This window comes from Lagopus leucura, unplaced genomic scaffold, assembly GCF_019238085.1.
Source record: "Lagopus leucura isolate 7727_CA_CO unplaced genomic scaffold, USGS_WTPT01 Super-Scaffold_100037, whole genome shotgun sequence".
Taxonomy (NCBI): domain Eukaryota; kingdom Metazoa; phylum Chordata; class Aves; order Galliformes; family Phasianidae; genus Lagopus; species Lagopus leucura.
In genome coordinates, this window is record NW_024962286.1 from 5899718 (window position 1) to 5913154 (window position 13437).

At 46.6% G+C, this 13437-nt stretch overlaps 1 long non-coding RNA gene across 2 annotated transcripts; it reads left to right on the forward strand.

Annotated features, from left to right (window-relative positions):
• Positions 1-81: 81 nt before the first annotated feature.
• Positions 82-4489, forward strand: LOC122186582. Of its 2 annotated transcripts, XR_006181164.1 has the most exons (3): positions 82-140; positions 3080-3173; positions 3486-4489. It is a non-coding gene; the product is annotated as an uncharacterized LOC122186582 (long non-coding RNA). The 2 variants fall into 2 exon arrangements; XR_006181163.1 differs by having other exon boundaries at positions 3080-4489.
• Positions 4490-13437: the final 8948 nt, after the last annotated feature.

Below are 13437 nucleotides of genomic sequence, written 5' to 3' on the forward strand. Positions count from 1 at the left end.
GCCCCCTACGGCCCGGAGGAGCCCGACTACTGCGCGTGCGCGCGGGGCCGCGTGCCGGCCGGGCCGAGTGCGCAGGCGCGGGCGGGCCCCGCCCCGGGAGCCGTGAAGCGCGGCGCGCGGCGGCGGGCGCGGATCCCGCGGTGAGTGCTCGACCCGGTACCTGCCGGGCGCCTCTCTCCTCGCGGTTCCCTCGTGCGTCGCGGTTCGATCTCCGCTCCGGGGGTGCGCCGCGAGGCGGGAGCGGCGCTCCGGGATCCGGCGCGGCGCCGTCCGTTGGCGGCTGCGGGTTGGCGGGGCGCGGCGTCCGTTCTCGGCACGGTGGGGCCGGGCCCGGGCTCGAGCACCAACGGGGAGCGGCGGAGCAGTTCGGCGGCGGCGCGACCCGCGGCCGGGCGCTGCGTTCCGCGCGGGGAGGGGGGCGGTGCCGCTCCGTGCGGGAGCTGCGTGGTCCCGCAGCGCTTCTGTGCTCGGACGGAGCTCCGGGACGCCCCTCGTAGCCCCGCCGTGCTCTGACGGGAAGCTGGGTCTGCTTTCCTTTCCTGAACTGCGGCTGGCCTGGGTCGAATCGCGTTCCGTTCCCGTGTAGGCTCGGCACGGAGGCGGATCGGCTGCCCGCCTGTTGGAAGCGTTTTTCCCACGTGGTTTCAAAGACTGAAGATGCAGAGACTGCTCCGGTTCCCGGGATGCGAATTGCCCCGGTCTGTATCTGGACGGTTCGGGTCCGGTCCGTGCTACGCTGTTTCGAATGCCGCGTGGGAACGGCGTGGCTCGTAGGGATATCGGCGGCAGCGTGACTGGGAATCCTTGCCCTTGCTGGGCCGACCTGACGCGTTCCTGAACGACGCTGCTGCCCGCTGCCAGCTCTGCCGTTGCTTTGTGTGCATCACGGATGATTCAGGGGCAATTTCTGGGAACGGTCCACAGATGTCACATCTTGGCAGGGAAGCATAGGAAGAGAGCAATAAGACTTTAGTGAGCTAAATATGAACTGTGCTTTCTAAGCATCTGGAGACTTCTCTTTAGAACATTAGGCTAAATGGAGGAAAAGTAACTGCTGTAGGAAAAGGTTACAAAGGGTACTTTGGAAGGGGAAAAAAGGTATTTATTGAGCTTTTCCGAGTTGCCGAGTTCTGGCTCTGGGTGTGGAGTCTCTTGTCCACACTGCTCTGCAGGATGCTGGTGGTGCCCAGGAAGGCATCGTGGTGCTCTGCGGGGTGCAGCCTTTGTGATGAGAGCTGCAGATGCCAAGAGTCAGATGTGGGGTTTAGCAGCTCCTGTGTTCTCAGGTGGCTGCAGCTTCTGCCTGGTGCGCTGCTGTTGGAAGCTATGAGCAGCCTCTCTGATTTCTTCTTAGGTCACAACCTAAGGGCACGTTTCCCCCTCACACAGAACTGCTCTTTTTAGTCTGGACCATTCAAATCAAAGAAACTCTCATCATTATTTTTTCCCTAAGCTGTAATGTCTTTGTTTCTTCTCTGCTTATAAAGCATGTGCTCTGTTCAGAGCCTGCACTGAGAAAGGGATGCCACTGAGTGTAGTGGCAATGCTAAGTCACAGCCTGAAGCAGTGATGGAGCACCTGGAGGGAAGGCAGGGCCAGCTCAGGAGAGCTCAGGTGCATGCAATGTTCTGAGTGATCAGAAGGGATGGAGCCAGGATCCTCCCCTTCCCAGCCCTCATGTAAGGGTTGGCAGTGGAGGTGAGGGGATCATTACTGCATTTGGGCTTGTTCTCATTTGCTGTAGCCAGAGACTTTGCTACCCTGCTATTATTGCAGTGCTTTTCCTCCTATTATAGCGTTATACTGAGCATCGCTGTGCTTAGCTTGAAGTGCAGAGTTCCCAAAGTAGGGTCAGGTGTTGGTGGGCTCAGTGATGCCCATCTTCCTCAGTCTGGTGAGAGTGGCCAGTGTGTGCTGGGCCTTGTTTGGCAGCTTGCTGGAATCACGCAGTCATCCCTGGAAATCTGCCCCCACACAGAGTTTTTGCTGATATTAATTTGGGGTCTATCTCGGGTCAGTGGAGGGGAAAAGCAGAAGATGCCATCAATTTAGCTGAGCTTGTCAATGCTGTCAAGTTACCACCTGATTAAGTTCCTCCCTCCTAATGATTACAGCCAATGAGGAGAAATGTATGCTGATGGGCTTTTGAGCAACAGAGCCGGGGTCCAACTTAGTTAGACTTTAATGTAGTGTCATCTGGGGGCTCTTTGGCTTCAGTGAAAGGTGAAGCTTTGAACTGAGTTATTGCTTTGAAAGCAAACAACACAAAACAAAACGTCCGCAGATGTAGGACAGCGTGCTGCCCCTCTCCTGCAGCCAGATCAACGGTGACTGCTGCATTTTAGTGCAGGTCTTCCATGGCCCAATTTGTTAGTATTAGGAGTCCATAGAGATAATGTCTTTTCACATATAAAAGATGCTATTGATTTTCTGTTACCGTTGTCCTGAAATGTGCACAGTGTGTCTATGGAGCAGTGACAATCCTCCATCACTAGCTTTATGGGAAAAGAATGGTTATTGAATCTCTTCCCATAAAATATAATCTCTTTCTCTCTTCCAGAATTTGCCAACCCCTGTGGGAGTCCCTCATGTTATCTCTTTGAGAAAATTGATTTTTTTGTCTCCTCTTTGTACAATTGTCTAGTTTTATTTTTAATTTGGCTCATGTGATTTGGAAAGGAGACTTTCCTAACATTGTGTGTTTTGTGTTGTATTAATTCTGCTTCTTATAGACTAACACTTTCAGAATGCTATAAAATAAAACAAAGCCATTTGCTTGGCACAAACCTCTCTTGTTGCTGGGAGTTCTTTAGTTTGGGTGAGTCATTGTCCTGCTCCTTCTTTCCAGGCGTGTCTGGCTGCTTTTCAGCTGCTTACAGGTAAAATTGGGGTAAGTTTCTAGAGTCAGCACAGGCTGCTCAGAGAATTTAGGGTAAACGATGTTAGAAGAGAACACAACTTGCAGTCCTGTCTGCTCGAGGAGCAATGGTCTTCAGACTCTAACAGTGGCAAAGATGCTGTCAAAGTTGTCCTTTCCTCTGTGTAGCAGGTGACTGACTATGGGACTTTTTCCTTTCAGGAAGGAAACGGCAACATGAATTCATAGATGATGAGTAGGATGCCAAAGCCAGAGATGACAGTGCTCTTGAAGAAATGCTGGGTAGAACAAAAAGGTAAAAGAAACAGCTAATTGAGTGCATTTTGGAGCCTGTAGGGCTTATGTTACCTTCCCTCATGAGGCACATGACACATTCCCTCCAACCATAGCTGAGTTTTGAGTTCCCACCTCCTCAATTTTGCATGAAGTTTTAGTGACACCTCACTCTTGACCTACTTTTTCTGAGCCAGGTTTTCCCCAAAGCTACGCTGTTCCATACCTACAAGTTCCCACCACTCACACGTGTGCCCTTGCATGTACGTTCTTGCAGATCCAGCAACTGTTTCATCCTACCCTGCAGGTGACACTGTCAAATTGCTCATCCTAGGTTGTTTGCTGCAGTATTTTGTGATGAGAACAAAAAAGAAATGAGATTAACTTGACCAGTTAATTTGCATCCGGCGCTGTTCTCCTCAGGTGACCATGCAGTAATTGGCTGTTCTGACTTCTGACCTAAGCCTGGGCAGATACACGTGGCTAAAATGATTGAAATGTCTTGCAAGCAAGTTGCCTCCACAAAGAGTGAATTGCTTGCTGCTACTCTGTTTTTTGCTGTGTTTTGTGTTCATATTGTTGAGGTGCTCCCAAGGAATCCCTTATTGGCACTTTGGTTCTGAGAAGTTATAACCGAGGCATGATAGTCCACTTAGGCTTTGGGAAGTGGATTTAATCACACCTGCACAGAGCCATGGAGTAGAAAGGCCTTGGTTATATTTCACCAATGGCAGCAAAAGTGGTGGAAGGAACTGGCAGGGAACAAGAAAATCTTCAGTAGTAGGAAATGTATAGGAATGACTTAAAGAAACCATTTTCCACTAATAGCTCTTTGTGTTTTGAGCTGTGGTCGTAGCTGGAAGTAGGAGTTTGTGTTCCCTACCAGCTCTTCCATCTCCAAAATGAGTCTCCAACTTATCTCTAGCAGAATAGCTGTATGAGAAGTTAATTTCTGCTGTGCCAATGAAAATATTAATTGGGCTCAATATTATGGTTTATTTTTGCCTCAATTTAGTGGAAATGCTTTCCCATTTTTGTCAGTAAGTAGCTCTGGATGCTATAGGATGTGCTGAAGTCCTTGCTATGGAGGAACAACAGCTGCTTCAGTTCCTTTAGTGCCAATGTAGTAGTTTGCCCTGTGCTGTTTGGGAAATGTAACCTATGCTTGAAATATATATAAACAATTTTATTGGGAATACTTTTTTTTATGGTTATAAGTGGTATAAGCTATTGTATGGTTGATATACACAACATCTAGTTTTTAATCTAACAACACCAGAGTTGAGAATTCGGGTGTTCTTAAAACATGAACAAGTAAATCGCTGTTGTCATTCCATATTTTGGTAGATCTGATTGTTTTTTCCTTCTTTTTGTGCATGTGTGAATGTTAAGGCTGTTGGAATGTTACTCAGCTGTTTGTATGAACTCTGATGTGAATCTGTTACGTGCTTTGAGGTATGACATTCTTCACCATTGATCTGTAACCCTTATTTGGAGCGTGGTCAGTGCTGATGTGTGCTGTGTCCGTGCTGCTTTCCCAGGGCTGTGACTTCTGGCTGCTCTGCTCCAGCCCCTGTGAAGCTGGCACCACAGCAGTCTGAGGCAAAGGTGAAGCAGGGGGTGGGGAGTTGTCCCTCAGTATCTGCTGTGCTTCTGACAAAGAGCACCGTATACAGGAACTTTACTATTGATGCCATTAGACACTGGGTCAAGGAAATGCTCGGTGCTGCTGCTTTAAGGTGGCCAGTAGCCACTAGCTGTGTTCAGCATCGTCTCTGCCAGCTCTGGCATTGCTGCATGTGCTGTCAACTCAGCAGTGGCTGGAAGCTCAGATAGGACCAGATTTGGCATCAGAATAATCACTTCTACAGGCGTTGTGCTTTGGATGTTGCCAGCTCCTCACTTCTGCTGTTTCCCAGCACGTGGTGCATTATATGACCCTGAGGACAGACAGCCTGCTGGGTAGCCTATAGATTTTAGTTTGTTTTCTCCCCTCCATCTTGTTAGTATTCAGGTTTGCAGTTGGGGAGAACTGGGAAATATGCCTTCTATTTTGCTTACTCTCCTGCTTGCTGGGGCTGGTGACAGCAGTGGGAGATCATGCAGGTGGCGCGGTTTGATAGAAGTGGTGAAGGAAGGTGCCTATCTGAGAAAGAACTGTGTGCAGGAGTTGAGGGCTGCATGCCTCCCCTCGCTGATTGTGAGCATGTAAGACAAGAATGTGAGTCGCTTACATACTTGGATCGTAAAGTTCACTGTCATCACTCTTCCATGAGTGGTCTGTCAGACAAAATCTTTGTCATTGCATTTGAAGACCTCACCCTCACTGTCAAAGACAGGAGGTTGGAGGAGGAGCAGATAGAATCCTTCCATTTTTGGAGTGTTCAGTTTCATGGGCTTGTCAATTTTGAAACTGTAAATTACTGAGTATTAATCTGCCACACAACTTGTCTACTTCCAACTGATTTCATCCTTACTACGGATACTTTTTTTTTTTTAGAGTAAAAGCAGGTAACTGTCAGAAAGCAAAGGCGTAGCAGAAATGCTAAGTCATGGCCTGAAGCAGTATGGAGCACCTGGTGGGAAGGCAGGACCAGCCCAGGGTTGCTGAGGTGCATGCAATATATTTGAGTAACTGGAAGGGGGGGAGCCAGGATCCTCCCCTTCCCAGCCCTCATTTAAGGGTTGGCAGTGGAGGTGAGAGCATCTCTTCCTGGAGATCCCGGTGTACCTGAGGCCTTCCGAAGGTAAGCAGCTTTATTCCCTTTCTTTCTGCATCCACGGCTGCTGCACTTAGGCTTGTCCTTACTTGCTGCAGCCTGGGACTCTGCTACCCCTCTGTCATTGCTGTTTTCCATCACATTATAGAGTTACAAAAGGAGTGGATTATTTTTCTCTTTGCTTGTTCTAAGACAGATAACACAGGATTTCCTGCAACAGATGATGTGTATGCGCCCCTCGTGCACTGCTTTATGGGGTTGGTGTGGCTAATGACTTGTGTGTAATCAGAAAATAAGAGCTTTTGCAGAGTTAATACACAAGCAAAAAAAAAAGTATAAATGATGATCTAGAACATATTTCTTCAAATGCCATTGCACCTGGTGAGGGATGAAGAGTGTTCTCAGCATTTCTTAATCACCATTGTCTGTAAAAAACATAACTCTAGTGGGAATACCTATATGGCCTGAATGAAACAGAATGAGAATCTGAATAGAAGTCTGTGGAAAAAAATTATGATTTAGCCCTATAAAAAATAACTCCACAAATCTAGTTCAGTAAGGACAGAGTTCCAGTGTGCTCTGTTTTCTCACAGAAGTGAGCACTTTGGGATTAATTAAATGCTTTTTGTTCTCTACTGCAGTGTAACCTTTCTTTTACTCCTTTTAGGGCTCACACCATGTAAAAAGTCAAATATGCTGCCTGAAGGCAAAGGTTGGGGGTAAAATTATGTACGTTCATGAGACCAGAGAGATGTGATGTTTGTCATTGCAAAGCATGGCCCACAAGACTGGCAGAGCTCAAGCACAGCAAGTGCTGTTCGGCTGCAGCTGTGAAGGAAGGAGGATGCTCACATGTGTCCATCTCAGTCCTGAGGGCTGCAGTGGGTTGCAGTGTTGTGCCAGGAGCTTCCTGCTGCCTCACGTGCTTTGCTTAGATTGTTTCCAGGTAGCCACTGTGTGCTGGCAGTGCCTTTGTATTGTTTGTGTAAAACGCAGTTGTTTGGATTGTGGTGGATTCTTGAGGTTAAGGGTATAATTTCATCCCCCAGATTTTGACCCTAGCTGTAAGGTTTTAGTGCTGAATACACCATGAGTAAATGCAGCCTTTGGGCTATGCTTAAATTCACAGCAGACATAGCAGGTCCAGACCTGAACTGTGCTCTTCAGGCTCATGGTCCAGGTGTCCACCTGTTTTCATTACTGCGCTAATTAATGTCATTAAATCTGCTCACTTTTTGCATTTTTCAGTTGATTTTTCCACAGTCTATTATCTCACAGATTAATTTCTAGTTTTAGTATCTTATTTTCCTGCTTTTTCTTTAAAGCAAGAGAGGTGTCAAAATCAAGTGGTGAAATACTAGGGCACGGGTTGTACTGCTTAATCAGAGATGGAAGTGGAAAGATGTCATCCCAAGAAGAAAAGCTAATTCTAGTACTAATGGTTCTATTACCAGATTAAAAAAGAATAAATTTTATGCATAATCCTGTTCTTGGGGAGCACTTGTTAATTTTAGGTGTGTTCCCTTTCTGAGGAGCTGGTGGAAGTTGCCTTAAAGCTGATTCTGTGATACCTACAGGTGGTTGGTAGCATCCGATCCATGGCTGGTGCTGTAGCATTGCTTGGTGTTGGTGTTGCCATTGCAGTGGGAATAAGAAAGTTGTGGTCAGTTGGAGCAAGCTGTGAAATGTGCATGGCAGGCTTTTCCACAGAGGTAAGCAGGGTAAAGAGAAGGCAGTGGCCATCGTGTGGTGGAGGATATGCTGACGTGTGTGTTTGGAGCATGTGTGCTGTTTCCCTTACAAATAGTCCTTTAGGTAAATGTTAAATACGGACTGACACTGTCCAAAAAAAAAAAAAGATAGTGCATATCACTTAGCACTGATAAGGTTCACAAACGTCATAAGGTGTTTTCACTTCTTAGTTCAATAAAAAGCACTGTCTGTGGAGGGATATCCAGGGGTATCCTGTCCTTGCCCAGCAGTTCTGACAGCATTCCTGGTTTTACCCCCATGCTGTCTTGAGCTGAGATACTTTATATAACATGGGACTCTATCAATAACTGGGAGGTTTTGTGCCCTGAGGCTCCAGACGGGCACCAGGCGATTCAAGTAGCCGTGCTGCCATAGCGCCGCTGTCAGCAGGCCCCAGTCGGTTCTGGTTTGTGATACTGGAATTGTGCTTCCATTTGGTTTATCTATTCATAAATAAACATTTATTGTAAGGGAAGTTCCTTCTCATTGTGAATTTATAGCATGGCAGAATCCCAGTCTTGGCTGAGTCCCTTAAAGAAATGAGATGATGGTTTCAATGATAATGCTGCTTATCTGAAAACCTTGAGGATTTTCTTGTTCATTAATGGCACTTCTGTGTTAGAAGAGTTCAGTTGGAGGAACTCTACAGTGGTCATCAAATCCATCTGGCTTACCACCGTGGGCCCAACAGGAAGACAAAGCATATTATAGGGCATTATTGTTGTGTGTGCAGAGTAAATACCAGCAGTGTGTGATTGAAGCCTTGGTTTGATAACTGCAGGGCAGAGGCTGGGTAGTGCTGTCATGGAAGCTGCTCGGGAGCAGGCTGACTCAGTTCAATTTGACTTTCTCTGGCTTTCAGTTCCTGAATCCACATGGCTTTCAGCATCTTCTGCCTCTCCACTACTGTCATCAGTTTTCCTTCAGTTCTTTTTGTCTCCTTCCATTACTCATTCTTCTGTTTGCAGTGCCTGAGGCTGACACTGTCATACCTTGGTGACTAAAGTTTGGCTCCTAAATCCATTTTTATTCACTTAATACAGACAGCAGACTAATTTCAGAGGAGTTAAGTGTCTTGGAAAAGGCATTTAAATAAAGGTAGGAACAGAAATTTAGTCGTATACCTTTAGGGATTTGGGCTTTGAACATACTTCCCGTTGTGTTTGCTTCAACTGTTGCTGGAGATACCAAACTAACCTGAAGATTACAGCATCTTGAAGATGGTGAGGAGAAAGTAACAATTGCAGAACGTGCCCTTTTCCTCCAGTACTGCTGTGCTGGCCGAAGGATTTACTCTTGGTTCTTGCTTCTCAGGCAGCAGAAGCGTTTCTGCAGATGACAGGTGCTGGGTGCAGGAGTGAAAACGTTCCCAGGCAGTAACAGCCAGCATATGCAGCTTGTTTCATGGTGACAGCTTTAAAATAAATGAAATATATTCCTGGATGTACCTTATTGAAGGCCACCCTAAAATTATAAATGAAACCACTGTGGACGGCAGTCATATTACCTCCTTAAACAAAATAATTTGATTGTCTTATAACAGAATGCAAAGAGAAATGTCCCGAATATAGCGTAGGAAATTGTCTTTACTAAATCTAGCCAGCATTTACGAGCCTTGTATATATTATTAGATTTTGCCAGAATTACATAAATGGGGGAAAAAATGTTAATTTAAGTTGACTACCAGAGTAAATCACTGCTTAATTATTTTTTTCTGGCTAAAATTAGAATTTGATATAATGGTCAATAGGCATTTTCTTCAGTTTTTTGAATTGCCATGTCCAATGGCTTGTCCAGAAGAACTGGAGAAAGTTGCAGCAGAATTGAAAAAATAAATTATCTGAAGTTTATGGTGACTTTCTGGTAAATCCCCTTAGTTTTAGAAGCTTTAATTTACCTCATATTTTAGGTTTTTTCTCCTCTATCTGGCTTATGAGTGTATGTTATACCAAATAGTAATTTTCTTAGTGCTACGGGGTGCTTGGAGCATCCACAGTGCACCAAAGTGAAGGAGTCTGCCCCAATCCAGAGAAATGAAGCCCGAAGGACTGCCCTAGGAGGAGCCCTGGGCCTGCAGCACTGCGTGCACGGCTGGCATCGCCCAGCTGCTGTGGCTGCAGCAAAGCTGGCAGGTTGACGCCGCGGTTGTAACTTCTGAAGGTGTTTGAAGTGGCACCAGGATAAATGGGGCGCCAGCAAACTGCCTCATTGGCCGTGTGCTTTTCCCCAGACTGAGTGCCAGGAGCAAAGCGTTTGTGCTGCTGGTTTTGGTTAGGTGGGTGAATGCCGTGTTTTGAGCTGAGGCTGCTGGCTGAAGTATCTACAAAACCTTCACTGGGCTTTGCCCAGCAAAAACGTCTTTTGTCCAAGGTCTGTTGCAAAGGTTTGGGCTCCTGAGCTGCGCTACAGTTCAGTTTTCTATAAATTTCTTCTAGTCTGCAGAGCTCCACCAGGGATTATTTGAGTATAGTTTGTGTTTGAGAGTAAAAAATGGGCTCAGAATTGCAGTAGGAATGGGAGGAGAATGTGTGCAAACCCCAGAACTTGGGAATTGCCCGACTCCCTGCTGTGCTATGAGTTCCATCCAGCACGAGTGATCCGGTGCTTTTAGGCCCATTATTTGGAAGGCAGTCTTAAATAGAGTACATGTGGAAGGCCTTTCTGGAGAGATGCTTGTTTGGGGATATTTACCTCGTTTTGATGATCTGATGAACTGGCTTGAACTTGAGAATTATGCCTCACAAGTACAGTGAAGTAGCACTGGATTTATGCATACATGTTGAGTTTTGTGGGTTTTTTTTCCCCCTAGAAAAAAAACAGCTTTTGATTCTTAAGGTAGAGAGAGGAAAGGGCAAAAACATTGATTTTGTCATTGTGGAGGTTTTAAAACATCTCTATTTACACAGATTTTTACAGGACTTTTTTTTTTTGCAAGAACACTTTGCATTCCTTGCTTTAAATCATGGAGTAACTGTGCAAACGATTCAGAAGAAATGGGGTTCCAACGCTGTCATTATAGTTATTAAAACTGTCTGAATTGTTTTCATTTTCGATGCTTGCCATAGCAACTGTGAATGTAGAATTTGCTGAATATCCATAACAGGGCATTTGAATGTATTCCTTACAGTTTGACTTCTGCAGATAACTATGCTTGCCAAATTATCAATTAACCGAGCCAGACCCACACCTGTTATGAAGTGACAATTATTTTTTTTCAGGACCTTCTTGGTGTTTTACCTCCCTCTTAAACAAAAACAAACACAACAGTAGAAGCGTTTATGAGCATACCATTAAAAATTATTCTTGATTCAAACTGCAAAACTGCTGGCACATCTGTGTTCCTGTTGCTTATCAGCTGGAGGTAGCTGCATGTTTGTGCCCTAGATGACCCTCAGGTTATCCTGTACCATACATACAAGAGTCTTTTGGGGTCAGTACCTCAATGCTTCAATAGTTTTAAACCATAGTTTCAAATAAGAAGGAGCTGGGAATCTTTAAAGGTGTCAGCAGTACTTAAATGGAGGTGCAGCTTTCTTTGTCGTGCAAGGAATTGCATGAAATTATTTGGGACTGCTGGTGTGTTTGGTGAAGAAGCCACGTTCAAGGTGCATCTAAAGTCATGTAGATCACCTTGCTGGAATCCCTTCTGTGCTACTGTTAAAATCACATAGTTTCAGATACAAAAGATTTCAGTTTATTAGTTTTTATTCCTCCTGGTGTAAAAGCTTACATTAAGAAAGAGAAACAAGTTTTTTAGCCCGTATGTGACAGTAGTGCATTATTTCTGGAACCACTTGAAAATACTCATCTTTATCCATGTAAGTTCCCATTGTTGTTGCAGACCAGGAAGGATCTAGAAAGCCAGACAGCCTTCCCAGGGATGCTGCACAGAGCCCCAGGGAAGTTCATGGTATTTTCTAGAAGTTGAGCTGTTTCTGAATCAAGTAGAAGTTCCTTCTTCCCCAGCTTGCAATGCTGAGGGGAGGCAGCTGGTGTCCTAAACAACCTTGTCAATCAGGCCACATGGACCTCATTACTGTAATGAGCCACTGAAGCACATAAGGAACTGCTTTAGCTTTGAAGAGAAGGAAGACCTGGACATTCTTAAGCCCATGTGTAGCTGATCTTGCATTTAATATGTGTGTGGTGATCTCAAGGTCTAGCCCCATGTGGAGTACCTTATGGTTATTTGTTCTCAAGAGTCTGCAGGTGAACAGTGCAGTGAGGGCTGTGGCTGAAGGAACTGTTTGTGCTGGCCTCCCAGAAAGGAGCTGGAAATCTGTTCATGGCAACAGTTGTCATCCAGGCTCTGGTGGTGCCCCAGATGCTGGCCTGTGTTTCAGCCACAAGCACTGGCTTCAGCACAGCCTGAAGAGCACTGCTGTGGGCAGCAAAGGGGGATCTTTTCAGCTGAGAGCTCTACTTTTAGCTCATCTCTTTCTTGTTAGGTAATCTTGCCTGAATATTCAAGTGGAAGAAGCTCTTGCCCCTTGTGAACGCCAGCCTACAGGGCATCTTGAACATCTGAAGGAAAGCAATTATAGTGGATCCCACTGATGCATTAATGTTTGTGTACATTTCTCATACAAACTATTCTAGATCAGCTGTGTCTGTCAGCAGTCCCTGCTGTCCTGAAGCCTCTGTAGCAATGTGCCTTTCACGCTCCACAAGATTAACAGTTGCTGGAAATAGGAATTTTCTTTTCTTCTCTCTTACAAGAGCCCCATCCTACCACACTCATCTTTTGCCTTGGCTCGGGGATGGCTTCAGACCTTAACAAAAGCAGAAAGTCAACAGGTCTTTTTAAAGAAGTTCCATTCTCATGAGAGTCGAAAGGAAAATATCCTTTTTGAGCGCTCAGTCACATCAAAGGAAACAACCGTTTCAATCTTCATTTGCATTGTGCAGGCATTAGATGTGGTCCAGTTACACTGAGCTGCTCCAGCAGGCAGAAGTGGCAGTGCTTGTCAGGCTTTGATGAGATGGAGACAGAACTCAGCCAGGCAAATAATACATCACTCTTGCAAGGCCTTTTCCATTTTTAAAAGGACAGAACAATTTACTTTGTTTCTTGGGAGACTCTTTACAGCAAAAGCTCCTTGACATCCAATTCTAGGAAGGCAGACAGCATTGATCTCCTGGCCATTATTTCCTGAAGTGAGGCTTAACTTGCAGCGAGCTCGGGACCGCTGCTGGCCCGCGGCTTTGTTCCGAGTGCTCGGAGGCAGCAGAACTCCTCAGGGAGCCGTTCAGAGCTCGGGGGGAGCCACAGAACGGGCCGTTAGCTTTTCATTCGATGGCAGCAATCTGGAGGTGGAGCAGCGCTGTCCTGAGTTGAGGAGCACACGGCAGGGGGTGGCAGCTGTGTGCTTCACCTTCCCTCCGCTGCATCCCGCAGGATTTGCCGCAGCCGGCGCGGCTCATTGCTGCCCGCTCCGCTCTTCTTACATCTCCCGAAGTCTCTTACACGTGAGGAGCCCCCTGGCTCCTGAAGGCCTCGCACGTGTCGGGTTTCATTTGCTTCCTTGGTAAACTTTTCAGCTTTCACTATAATGTCAGGACGGTCTTTAAATGTTCGCTAACTGCTGAACGCACAGCGGCCCACCCGCGAAGGGCAAGGAGCGGAACGGGGTCGGTGGAAGCGGGGCCGTGCCACGTTCCGGTGCTCAGCGCGGCTCCGTGCGTGCCGCCCTCCGGTACCGCCCGGGCCGGGAATACAGGTGGGCGGAGCTGCGAGACATCCCCGCTCACGCGGACGGCGAGCGGCGGGGCGCGGCGTGGGCCGGGGTCCCACGGGTCGGGGTCTTGGCACCC